The sequence below is a fragment of the Melitaea cinxia genome, chromosome 5 (genome assembly GCF_905220565.1).
Source record: "Melitaea cinxia chromosome 5, ilMelCinx1.1, whole genome shotgun sequence".
Lineage (NCBI taxonomy): Eukaryota > Metazoa > Arthropoda > Insecta > Lepidoptera > Nymphalidae > Melitaea > Melitaea cinxia.
Window position 1 is genome coordinate 11,697,084 of NC_059398.1, and position 14,805 is coordinate 11,711,888.

The 14,805-nt window shown below is 31.3% G+C and overlaps 1 long non-coding RNA gene across 1 annotated transcript in view; it reads right to left on the reverse strand.

Moving 5' to 3' along the window:
* LOC123653604 overlaps window positions 1-14,805 on the reverse strand; it is a 31,463-nt gene that overhangs the window by 5,344 nt on the left and 11,314 nt on the right. The window contains exon 3 of the long non-coding RNA XR_006743127.1: window positions 12,102-12,345. This is a non-coding gene — a long non-coding RNA (uncharacterized LOC123653604). The remainder of the gene's footprint in view (window positions 1-12,101; window positions 12,346-14,805) is intronic.

Here is a 14,805-nt window from a genome sequence, read left to right on the forward strand (position 1 = left end):
ATTATACTTACATTACATATGCACACATTAGAAAAATAATGTACATATTATGCTAAGAAAAATAATGTGTAAATATGTAGTAACTCTTTCGAGGGTCATTCGTCCGCAATCAAATATAATCTCTTTCTCAATATTACTTGTCGCATATCGAGTTTACGAATCACTGAAATCGAATAACCTCTCTGAAGCTGTTGCTTTAAGAACTGCCAGCGTTGGTTTCGAAATATTATAACAACTTGGTGTTGCTTACAAAACGGTATCAGTCCGATATCTACACAATTATCACTACAAGTTGCAGTTAGATTTACATTGCCTCTGGAGTTGTTTCAATTAAACGTCGGCGTAGATATAAATAATGGATGCAATACACGTGCCCACTAGTCAGTACCGGTGTTCATTATCCAGCTGTTCACCTGTTTTTTTTTTTTTTTTTGTTATAGTTGCTTCTGAATGGTATAACATTACCTTTAAAATAAATCTATACATATAGAGTTTAATAGACAAAATGAAAAGTTGAGATCTACTAACTGATAACGCCGTGGATTGTGCCGTCAGCGATGACAAAGTCGCAAAACATGGCGAGCAGTAGAAACCAGGCGACGGCATGTGTGGTTCGCGGGCCGGGCATGATCGCGGCTACTCGCGGCGCCGGAGCACGCCGCTGCGCGCCCCTCGCATCCCACCCTCGCACCACGCGACTCGTGCGCAACACCTGCAACGTCACACACACGTAACTCCTCGAATCACCTCCTACGTATAATTAGCTCATGACCACACTCACGACGGCATGCATGCTCTCGGAATTTCAAATTACCCTTGTACATCGAGACAGAACACCAGCTCACGTTATTCTTAATATGTTTATTTACATTGTAACAAATGAACCTATAATATGCGGCTGTATTTTATTAAATGAGTTAGTAGGTAATCCAAACTAGAGATGAAAAAAACTAGAACTTCACCCATCTGCTTAATGGATAAAAATTATTTTATATTTATTTTAGTATTAGAAAAATCATCGCGAAAGGATTGACTGGAAAATTCTGACCAAATTATTTTTAATTCTAAAATTGAAAATTTTATTTTTATTTAAAACTAGCCCGGACAGACTTCATTCTGTCAATAGTTAAAACAAAGTAAAAAGAACATAAATGTAATTGTTTTTAATTTTTATTAATTTCTTTTTTTTATGATTAAAACCTTCCGTGGGCCTTAAGGAACATACAAAAAATAAACTAGCCGAATTAGTCAAGCCATTCTCGAGTTATGCGCTTAACAACATTCATTTTTATTTTTATAGATATAAGATGCACCTATGAGCTTAAAGAATAAATTTAATAACTACTAGAGACAATGTGAATATCTGTAGAAAATGCAAACGTTAGGTTGTCTTTTATTTTTCTAGCATAACTACTGGGTTGCCAAGTATAAACATTAATATATATTGCTACTAGTTACTTTCACCCACATGTTTAATAAATAAATCATATATCAAAATGAGCTCTGTTTCATACGATGACATAGGGTTGCCTGCTAAAAGTCTGGTTTGAATGGCGGTTGCCGAATATAATATAGCCTGGCCAGGAATTTTCCACCCAAAACTTTCACGATTTATCTTTAACACACTAAAGTAGATAATTATTTAATTTTTATCCATTAAGCAGATGGGTGAAGCTCGTATCTAGTTCGGGTCTTAAACTAAGTTTAAAAATTATATCTTCAAAATTTATGCCAATTATATTACTGATTTAAAGGAGAAGATGGTTTTGCCAGCAATAAATCTACTCCAATACTCGAGAAGGTTTAGAGCTTATCTTCCGCTGATCTTCTTTTGTTGGGTGAATGCAAGACGGTATAAATAGTAAATTTAACTGTATGCTGTGATATTTTGATCACTTTTACTCACACGTTATTTAAAGTAAATAGATCATTATAGGTAATTATATATAATATATTTGATAAAATTTATTATATTTTGCATTTCTAATTTACTAGTTATGATTACTTCGCTGATTTTATTCGCATAGAACTTGTGGTGCTATCCCTCATATTATGCCATCTCATAGAAACTTGCATTTTTATAGCGGAATTCATAGTTTTAAAGGTAAAAATAATAGAGTTCCTCACTTGGGGCGGTAACTATTTCTACGCTGCTGAAGGAGAGAGATTCAAAAATTTCTTAAATAGTCGCTTTTACAATGAAACATAATTGTATTGAAAAGCCAAAATTGTCTACTATCACAAGTAATTTTGATATTAGACAATTTATTTACCATTTTGAGGAAAAATATTTAAAAAATACCGTTAACACTTGTTTTATTATTATATATTAATTAAAAGTCCAAATACCATAATAAAATAAAAAATAATGGGGCTTCATACACTTCATCCCTATTTTACCTCTTTATGATTTTTTTCTTTCTAAAATAACGCTTATAGTAAATTAGGAATATCTCAACTACGAGTAGGACATACGTCAAACTTCTAACATTTGTAGTTCGGGTCGGTGTTGATATGTCAGTTGAGATATTGGCTAATATAATACCTATACAGATTTAGCGAAAAATAACAAAGTGGACTTCTCGTTCTCATGGTAAGCATATAAAAATTAAAATACATATAGTAAAATTCTCTATTAAACGTAAAATGCTTATGAAACCTTGATTCTACTGGGTATGATAATTAAAATTTGTCAAAATTACAAAACATGAGAACGTTACAGTGACGTCAGGACGTTGACGAGTCAATGGACTCAGAATTATCAAGCGATAAGTGTTTCATTTAACGCGAATTTTTATAAAATCTGCCCTAGATACAGTGGGACCGATCGAACAATACGAAAAAATTAAGTAGCAAGATAAAATCTGCTCAGTAGTATATTAGGTACGGTTACCTTAATGAAAACTTTAATTTATTAAATAATAAAATTAATAATATATGTAAACACAAACAATTTCAAATCTTTCTCGACTGAATATCAGTTCCATGAAATGCATTCGTTACACATCTTTTTGTAATGTAAGTTATTACTTATGGTGTAGTTATATTTATTTCGCCAAAGCTTCTGTTAAAAATGAAAGATTCGATTAACATCATAATATTAATAGTTCAAACAACGTTGCTGATGACGCAAGTATCTGTGTGCATTACGGTGTAACGGTATAAAAAGAACTACTGACGTCTGAACCTTTGTTGCAAATTAGAATACTATTCAGAATTAACCTGATTATGAAATGACTACAAGTACTTGCTTCCTTTTGTAGTAAACTTCTTGTCTCGTCATCTTTGTTGTAATGAAATTTTGAAAAGAAAATCAATTGACTTTGAATCATTACACGTGAAGTAAAAGTAACTAAATCATAAATTAGATCAATTTATATCAAATAAAAACTAAAAGTCTAACGCTATATTGATTAGTAATTGAATGGTTGTTCACCTTTTCGACGTCAGAACCCACTGAAGACCAGCGTGATACGTATATTTATGACATTATCAATTATAATAAAGATTACACATTTACCAAACTAAATCCCGATCAATAAAAATTACTCATGCAAAATACGTATTTTCAGCAATATTATTACAATACTATTATATAACAAATAGGCATAAAAAACAAGAATTTAGCTTCAGATACTCAAAGCATAAGTTATAGAACTCTTACACTATGTACTAAGTTGACATTTAATTATATTCTGCGTAACCCTTAATACGAATTTTAAATTTAAAAAAAAAAAAACAAAAACCAGTTTAATAAGCATGTAGACAAGGGTCGATAATTTTTTAGAGCAAAAAAATTAACCAGGGTGTAAACCTATCACAAAAGTAAGAAAATGTAACAAAAATGAAAGGAAAAATGGTATACGGGTGATTTGAAGTCGGGAAGTGGATTTGAAGGTCGAAAATTGTTTATCACGATTTACGGCAAAACTAAGTCCTATACAAGTTAAATTGCAAAGTTGTTTTTGGGTTTATCCCATAAATTTTAAGGTTATTTGGAAAAAGTGCATGCACAAAAGATCTTTTTATTACCTATAATAATAAAATTATAATAAATAGTAAAATTATATACCGTTATCAACCTTAACATCACCCCCCTTCCCCACTTCCCGACCTCGAATGGCTCGTAAATAATTTTTCCTTTTATTTTCGTTATTTGTCTTACTTTTGCAATGGGTTTCATCTCGTTCTAATTTTTTTTTAATATTTACCATTTTCAAAGGCTTCGGGACTGATCTAATAGCACATTAAATTAACCATTGCTACAATAAAAAGGCAAAAGTCGTTTCGCATGCCTAAATATGAATAATTAAAAGTTAGTTGCATTTTTTTTTTTTGAGAGTAAGCAGCAACGAAATCACGGGTGTTAGTGGCTAGTAGTTTAAATGTATGTAATCTATTAAATATTTTCAAATTAATGATAGAAAAAAATCACTAAACATCAAATATTGCATCATACATAGAATGTTTGTATGTACGTAGATACATACCAAACTAACGTCCTTACCATTTTTTACAACATTCCACACGAACATTGACCTCAAGTACTCGGACATATAGAATTTATTTATTAATAACAGACGATAGCAAAAAGTGGCTCATATTAAGTGCGTTTATTCGACGAAAGCAACATAAGCTACGACGTCGCCACAGTGGTACGCACGAAAGTTTACTTAATGATTAATAACATTTTAAAGTATATAAAGTAACAAAACATAATGAGGTGAAATGAAAGTATCTTAGACCTTAATAAGTTCAGAAGTTACTTGATTTAACTATATAATGTATTTTAAATATCGCAAACGCTATTCGATAATAGAGTCATAGATTGGGCGTGCCAGAATCTTAGCTCTGATACATTGTCAATTACGTTAGTTCCGGTTTCAGATCCTCCTGTGTAATGCGTTTTTAGACGCCACAAAAAAACTCGTTATGTATTCGCCCAACTTAGTCTTTTTATGAAACACGAGTAGACCAATGCTATTTATATTATTAGTGCTTGCGTGGCTCAAGTTCATTAAAGAACGCAAATAAACATCAAATAAATCATACGCAACACCCAGGATATGAAATCTGACATTCGATTTTTATTTCTTTTGCGATATCGCGAACGCTATATTTACTTTATTTCATAATATAATTAATATATAGAATTATATTAACACTTAGTTATAATCAAAATAATTAATAGTTTAAATTGATTGTTTTATTAATGTCTCTTACAAAAAAAAAGTTAATAAAAATCGATTATATGTCTCGTTTTAGTCATAAATTTTATTAACGTTTATGAATGTGCAGCATCAAATAAATACTTTTTATCATACGTTGCAATACGAGATGCCTCTTAAATTAAAGTCGGTAGCCACATCCGGTAACGAGTATTGTTACTTTTTTTGCGCCACATGTCAATCAGATAATTGTCATTAAAAATGCCTGGTACACAACATGTTTCTTAATAAATCGTAGCTATGTAAGAAAAGAAGTATGATATTATTATATCTTTAACTATCCATTATTATATAAAGCAAGGGATATCAAAATATTCTTTAATTGTATGCATTATAAAACAATCAATGTCAGTAAAATCAACAGCAAATACAATACAGTTTAATGATTTCTAAAATATAATAAACTTAATTCATTAAACTCAATTCATAAGTATTAATAAAAAAAAATGTTTCAAAAAGGTTTTAATACATACATAATTCGTGTAGTCAAAATACGTATTAGTTGATTGTTTATAGGTTGATAGTTTTATTTGAAAATTCTTATAAAAATATTTTTTTAATAAAAAATCATAAGTTACCCTCCCAATAAGCAATGAACAACCTTTTTTTTATTTACAAAAATAAAGGAACTTGTAAAAATGAATTGCAGTCAGATAACTTTTAATAGCTGTTGGTTCAGTGAACGAATTACAACCCTATTATAAGTATTACTATGTTAATACTTAAAATGTTATACTTGAAAACGAATAAGCTTACATTGCCAATAAGTTTATAAACCTTATCATTTTGTTTTCCATGACTAATGTTACACTGAAGGTTTAATTTTTCCATTACCACGTTTTTGTTAGTATTTTTTTATATTCAGTACATATACTCGTACTTACAATATATTTGAGTGCGGACTCGAGCGCGTGGAATTTGCAATACTTTCTTCTAATCCATCAAGAAATACCTATATTAAATTTAGAGCAAAAGCTAATGATGGTACCCGCACATACACCAGAACAAAAAACATCCTATAATTTTTTTTTATATCTTATAGCGTTGAAAGATTTCCACAACTATTTTTTTTTTTCTGTAAGATTAGTGTTACACGGCTGAAGTTTTACAACAAAATCTATATCACTATATATACAAATAATATACCTCTTTTGTTATTTCCTTTTCCAAGTAAACACATATATTTTAAACTATTGTTTAAATAAACACATAATATTTATATTTGGCAAAAAGTCATAAAAAACCCTTTGACTGTATATAGTTAATGAAAATAAAAATAAAATGAATATTAGAAACACATAAAATTCGTACTAACGTGTGTTACCATAATAGGTATTGAGACACAAAACAACCTCACTCAAAATACACCGAAATACTACTAAAAAGTAAGATTATGTAGAGTCTAGCGACCACCGTGTTTGATCTCCTGGAAAGCAGCGGTAAGCATTTAAAAGAATGTGCTTTGTTTCCACATGGGAATATTTTAGCGCCCACGACATAACTTCCGCGAAAGCATTTAGCAAACCATTGATAAAATTAACTATACGACAAATTACCGGCTTTTGAATAAAACATAATCCGTTTCAAATGAGACACACGTGAACTTTTGCGAGCGATCAATGCTAAGTTTATTTGTATTACTGTATATACAGGCAAGTTATATGTTGTTTTTTTTACTAAAGTAGTTTTTTGCATCTTACTTTTTTTTTAATTTATGACCATTTTAATGACGAAAATAGCTAGCAATTTTAAAGTGTATTTATTACGTAGACGAGAGCGGGGAGTGCTCAAACGAAGGTGAGTTGAAACAGCGCAATTTCTTGCAATATAAAAACGGTGACGAGTTTGCGATTATTGCTAATTTACCACTTTCGAAATCCACTAGCCCTCTCAGTAGTCGTTTACGTGCCAAAATCGATATTTTTGCAATTATAAAATATTAGGTAAAAAATCGAAAAAACTAAGCTTTTATCCTCATAATAACTTTTCCCCAATTTTTAACCGACTTCCAAAAAAGGAGGAGGTTCTCAATTCGACTGTATTTTTTTTTATGTATGTTACATCAGAACTTTTGACCGAGTGGACCGATCTCAACAATTTTTTTTTAATCAAATGGTGGTGTATGTCAATTGGTCTCATTTAAATTTATTTGAGATCTAACAACTACTTTTCGAGTTATATCTAATAATGCGTTTTTACTTGACGCTTTTTTCGTCGACCTACGTTGTATATATACGGCATAACTTTCTACTGGATGTACCGATTTTGATAATTCTTTTTTTGTTGGAAAGGGGATATTCCTAGTTTAGTACCATGATAAAAAAACTAGGATCTGATGATAGGATCCCAGAGAAATCGAGGGAAACTCTTGAAAATCCGCATTAACTTTTTACTGGGTGTACAGATTTTAATAATTTTTAATTTAATCGAAAGCTGATGTTTGTCATGTGGTCACATATAAATTTTATTGAGATCTGATAACTACTTTTTGAGTAATCTTTGAAAAACGCGCAGTTATTTGACTATTTTTTCGTCGATCTACGTTGTATTACTCGTCGATGTAATTGAAGTCGGTTTTTTTTCGTTTGCGAGCAAACACAATTATGTTTCGTCAAATTAGTCAGTTTACTAATCCAAGATTTAAATAGTACTAAAGGTTCTTAACATTATTTGTAAGTAGTGAGTTTGCAGACAGTGGTACCGGTATCGAGCGTAATAGAAGACTGAGACGGAGGGTAGACCGATATGTCTGCCCATAACATCTACCCGCAATAATCGAACAGTTCTTCCGTGACCATGGCGCATGCAACTGCGCCGAAATATCGGAGCTTCAAAGATAAAAAGGTACATGGTATAAATCCCGAAAAAACGAATTCAAATAATAGTACTAAAGGTTTGGAATTACCGTTCATCTTACGACTTTAATATTATATTTAGGAAATCTCGAATTAGATAATAGTTGTTAAGAGCTGTACTTTAAATAGTGCAACAATCAATGTCATCAGGTTAAAACAATCATGATTATTAAGCTTCGTGAGCATTAGGCGGACTCAAGCTGTTGCATCCTTACGTTTACTACTAATGGCAATTTTGACAACTCTTGTAATATAATTTATTTTAATAATAAGCATAGCCTATACCCCAAGTATACCGTAACAAACAAAAAAAAAAATAACAAGCAAAATAAAACACCAATGCAAAGTAAAATGCAAACGAGTTGATACAGACTGTTTCAACTCTCCTCGGTCTCCCTTACTATATGTAATTTGGTAATTTCAATTCTAGTCGAAAGAATTTGAAATAGTTTATTTTCTTTTGAGATTTACGAAATATAGCATATTATTCATCATCATTGAGTTAATACAATATAGCTACAGTATATTAAACTAAAATGAATAAAAATGAAGAATAAGAAAGAATGTGATAAGTCCTCTCCAGATTACTGTCGATTAAATGTTTTACTACGATAATCTTTCAAAATATATATTTAACCAGGCCAATTTTTGCCCTTAAGATTTCTAGTTCTTATGTGACAGTCTTTTAATATCAAGCAGTAAGTAGCAATTTGTTACATTAATTTTATTTTGAACTAGCTGACCCGGTGAACTTTGTATCGCCTAACACAAACTTTATCGTATGGTATTAAAGTTCAAATTGACTTTTAAGTATTATCACAAATCTTTTGTATGGGAGTATAGCAAAGTGTTGTTTTTATACTTTTTCAGGAAATTTTACTTTTTTTTTTAGAATTTTTCTCTCCGTAAGAACCATCCTCGTACTTCAAGGAATATTTTAAAAAAAGAATTAACGAAATCGGTCCAACCGTTCTCGAGTTTTGCGCTTAGCAACACATTCAGCGACTCATTTTTATATTATAGATTACTATGTATTGACAAGATTGCCAAAATTAGGAAGAACAGAAAAGTCATTCAAAGAAAATGCAAACGTAGAAAAGAGGAAGAAAAGCATGTTCACTAATATTATAACTTAATAAAATCGTATTAAGATCTAATTAATGGTTGAGAAACTAAATTAATATCTACGGCGAAAGAATACCGTTAACTGCATTTTATGATGCTGTTTAATATTTTTCTAAATTTGTTTTTATAACTTTTTTACGACAACTATTCAGTATGCTGTACTGTTCGTGGTACTTGACCCCGATCTTAAATTAAAAGTGGATTATTTGTTTATAAATTTTATTGAATGGCATCCATAAATTTCAATATGAAAGTTGATATTGATAGTCGTAATAATATCGTTATTAATTATAACGTAGTACTAAAAATATGATTGTGCTCACATACATAAAGTTTTATGGACACATAATTTTAAATGACAATTATTACAGCCTTCCAAACCACATGAGAAGTCGTATTGAAGAATATTAACTATGTTTAATTAATTATAACAAGGCAATATGGATAACATTCACGTTGTTAGTTATTAGTTGTTTGATCAATAAACCTGCCTGGAAAGTAAATATTAACTGTGAGAACCTTAAGCAATTGCAGGTGGCTCACGGCATTTATTAGATTAATAAATGTAAACAAATTATTCAAGTAAAGCTGCTGAGCTAGCGTGAGATAACTGTTAATAATTTTACTATCCATCATCTCCATATGCATCTCGGATAGAAGATTACGAGATTTAGAAAGTCGCTTTTTTGATAGGGCTCGAATAAGAAGATTGTCACGGCGCCGGCGCAGCGTTAATCATCACCTACTTTCACAGAAGCGCTGGAGGTCGAGAGGAGCGAAGGCAGCACAAGGTCGCTGTAAGGCAAACTACTCGCCGTCAGAATCTTCGTAGTGACACGCGCATACCAGTCCCAGAACGGAACGCGGTCGCAACAAAAACTCTCGTATATATTTCACGCGTGCGCAACATTATCTCGATGCTCTCGGCTCCGATTACTTAATGCTCCACCTAACTGTACACGAGCGGCGAAACAAGATCGGGTTTTTTCTCGGCAAGTTCGACGTTCCGCAAGGGCGAGATCACCTCGGGGTGTAGTTCCGTGTTGCGGGCTGTTTCCTTGTTTTTGTAAATGAAATATATGCCACGGAGTGTGTAATAATCGTATACACCGAGACAAATTAATTTATGAAATAGTTAACTTTGGGATCCACAGGTATTATTTATTCATAAATATCATGTCTTTTAGTCTCATGTTAGTTTAATAAATTTAAGATATCGGGGCCTCATTAACATAGCGATTATCCTATACGAACTACTGTACAATGAATTATCTTGTGCAAATATTGGAGGAAAACTCGTAATTACTTTTGTTATCTGAGATTTATTTGGAAATACGTAATCTGAGTGCGAATGGTAATTCCTATAGAACAGAAAATGTAGAATTAATATTTTTTTGCTCTTGTCCAACGGCGTTGAGCAATTCAATTGTTTCAATTTACAATTTTCGCCTTAGATACCCACATATATATAGTGCTGTGTGGCTACGGGTGCTGTGTGGCTACGGCACTAAAGAATTTAGCCACCCCCTCTCTTCCCGTGGGTGTCGTAAGAGGCGACTAAGGGATAACAAGGTTCCACAACCATCTTGGAACTTAAGAAGCCGACCGATGGCGGCATAACCATCGAACTGTGCTGGCTTTGAAATACACAGGGCGAAGACGGGCAGCAGCGTCTTCGGTGCGACAAAGCCAGTACTGCGGTCACCAACCCGCCTGCCCAGCGTGGTGACTATGGGCAAAACACATGAGTTCACGTTATTTTTGACGTAAACTTGTGGAGGCCTATGTCCAGCAGTGGACTGTATAGGCTGTAATGATTATGATGATGATGATGACCCACATATATTTATGCTATTTGAAAGTCTTTTTTTACTTCAATGATAAATGTGTAAACAAGTTGTTAGTTATTAAAAAATTAATTATTAAAACGCCTAAGACTTATTTATTAAAAACAAATCACAAAAAATAAATTACTCTAAATTATAACCCGGAACCTTTTATGAAATCGATGAAAACATTAAAAATTTTACGCGTGAAACAACGAATACCGTTGATTAAAGTCGACTGGTACCGGCTAATTCAATCAACGGGCTTGAACACAAGATATCCATTAAACCTCTACAAATACGAGGAAAAACAATGTCACTGCTACTACACTGTTGAGTTATCGTATTTAAAAATTATAAAGACCATGTCTCTTAGGTAAATAAATCGTCATGAAGTAATTATAAATTTTATACACACAAGTAATTATAAATTTTAGATTGACATACTATTAGAAATTTCATGGTTAACTAAATATGTAGAATGTAATATAGTCTGTGTGCAGCTGCCTTTATATATTGTGACACCTTCAATCAAGTTTTACGTGAACTTTACGTGAAAACTATACTAACTATAGACTCAATGAAAAAAAACTTTTTAGCTTATTTCTCGTTTCGAATTTTTAAAGAGCTTTTAAATCGTTGTTGGTATTTACGATTATTATTGAACTAGGAATGCAACTGAAAAAAAACGGCGAAACCTCACAAACAAGCAGTTTCACAATAGTAATTCTTTTTTTTTACTAACTTTAAAAAAGGATTTAAAACTGTATCTGTATTTTTTGTTCGTAGTTTTCGTTAATTGTAAGCCGGTTTCAATATCTTTTTTTTTTTTGTTTTAAAGGACATTCACACACCGCGAAAAATAAACAACTATAGCTATATCTACTGTGTTTTGTATGGTCTTTGACGACGGTTTCTGGTACGATTTATAGTCTTTTTTTTATATTTAAATTATTATTATAAACCTAAAAACTGAAAAACTTATTTTTGCAGATTAGCCTTATAAAGCATTTTTGGATTATATTTTATAATAACTTGTATTCTATAAAATAAGATTAATATTATACCTGATTACAAATGCTGTGTTCAATGCCCAAGTGACAACGCATTTGTTCAGTGGTCACAGCAACTGACTCTGATCTCCGTATATGAAAAAGTTTTGTATTGGCCATAAAGATGTTTCCTTTTGTCTGGGTGTTTGAGTTTTTGCTTTTTGTGTTTCTAGACCACCGACACAGGATTCACATCCTGCTTGGGCCGTCAAGTATGTGTCTATGGCATTTATTGTTGGGATGAGTCTTCCGTTCATTACTGAAAATTGAATTTTATATAGTAAGAAATATACATTTTATACGAAAGATAACGGATCGCATATTAATGTACATTAACACTTATATTGAACACATTATTAAATTTTATAAACTTATGAGACAGTCAATCTTATACTAATGAAACAAAGAGGTAGAGTTTATAAGATTGTTTGAAGAGATGTAGAGAACTACTGAATCGATTTTGAAAAATGATTCTCCTGTATAATGCTACTGTCCTTAATATACCTATATTTTTTCATTAATGAGTAAGAACTCAGGAAATTTTGCATCTGTAACTGTGTTGAATAGCTCGTTGACGTAGTTTGTAGCAGCCCTGCCTTCTGCTCCGAAGTTATGGGTTCAATCCCCGGCGAATCTAGGAGTATTATTTATATTTATTTATGTACGCGTTATTTCTAAGTTTATTTATCGAAGAAAAAAATAACTATGACAGTAGGCTTTTACCTATAACAAAAGCATTAAGTTGCGTACCATAGGAACAGACGACCGTGTGTGTACCTACGTTATGTGTGTGTTATAGGATATTTATTTATTATTTATTTATTTTTATTATTTTTTATAGTAAGACAAATGGGAAAAAAAGCACATATACAAAAGGAAAAGACACACGCCGCTTTGTTAGCTTATGCTTTTGTTGTGGTATTACTGATTGATTCATCTTGTAACATCCCTCTAATGAGCCTCTTTCTCAATATAGGTAATGGTAAGTAATACGTTAATACAAATCAACTATACAATCATTTTAGTATTTAGCAGATGTAAAACAGGCCGTGACACTGTATATCTTTCTCAGTTAGATAAGCAACAATTTGGCAGTTTGAGTTAAAAATTAATATTTGTTAAGTGATATTAATCCTAAAAAATAAAAGTTCATCATCAAAACTATTGTGCGAAGATAAATTAGGACTCAAATTAATAGTTTGTTGTTGGGTTGCATAGTTTAAGGGATAAAGGAAGAAGAACATCAATGTGGATTATGCCACCGCTGCACAGTGGAAAAATTGGCTTTTAAATATAGAGCGTTATAATTTTGCACTAATATAAAGTATTATATGAGGATTCGTAAAAGTTATTTGCTCAAATAAATTTACTAATTATTATTATTCATTAGCTATTCAATTTATTATCATATAACGATAAAAAGTTAAAAAATATCGTACAATACCTATAATAAATTATATCTTACGTTAAGTATATACACAAACCAAAATTGTCACAAAATATTAGTTTCATTTGTTGCGTTTCATGTGTTTTCCTTACAGTTCGATATAGTTACCGTAAATTCTAACGTAGGATCCGTAGTAACAAAAAAAAAAACATAGTAAACAAGTAAAAATTGAATCAATTAAACATATTTCTACAATACTTGTCTTCTATACTATAATATAAAGCTGAAGAGTTTGTTTCTTTGTTTGCTTGAACACGCTAATTATTTCAGTGTTAAATAGCCTATTTATCGAGGAAGCCTATAGGCTGTATAGATATATCATCACGCTAAGACTAATAGGAGCAGAGTCCACGCGGACAAAGTCGCGGGCAGAAGCTGGTCTAGTATAAAGACTGATGATAATAAAATTGCATTAATATATTTTTTACTATATGCCATCCACTTTTAATTTACGGAGATTTAATACTAAACCAATTTGCAGTGATACCAATTGGATACTATAACTTTCTGAAAATATCCCAGAATCCCGTAATAAGCTACAAAAAAATTCGCCTGTGTCGTGCTCGGAAACTATTCGAACGACTACAAACGAGGATGTCTTTCATACACTTCTTTATATAACTGATACATAAATAATTAATTTCACCGAGATCTGATTACAACTTTTAGAGTAGTCTTTGATAATGCTTATTTACTTGACGATTTTTTCGTCTGTATACTTTGTATTACTTGTCGATGTAATTGAAGTCGTTTTTTTTCGTTTGCCTAATGTTATAATATGTTTAAAAGTTTCATACACATTTATTTAAATAAATATTATAAATATTTATTACTATTTTAAAATATCCAATAGACAAGTTTTTAAAAATTTACAACACTCTATAAGTATTCTACCTTTGACGTGTTTTAAAACAAATTCAGTTTGAAAATTGTAATTGAAGAACTGACTAGCACTAAATATATTACAAATTATGGTACAGAATACTAAAATATGACTTTCAAACTATTATTAACACCATAGAATACTCTTTTTTTGTAAGTGCAAAAAAATCATTTTCGATATTCATTTTACCATATTCCACTGTGATCTTGACGGAAATAAAAGTTTTACCGTCAACGAAGTGGGCAGCGGTGGAAATAGTGAAATAAAGGACGCTTCTACACTTTACTTACATTATAAAAAAACACATATAATCATAAAAAACATACATATCTGAATAATATTACGTGTATGTAAGGTGATTATGCAAACAATATCCAGTTCTCCTAGTA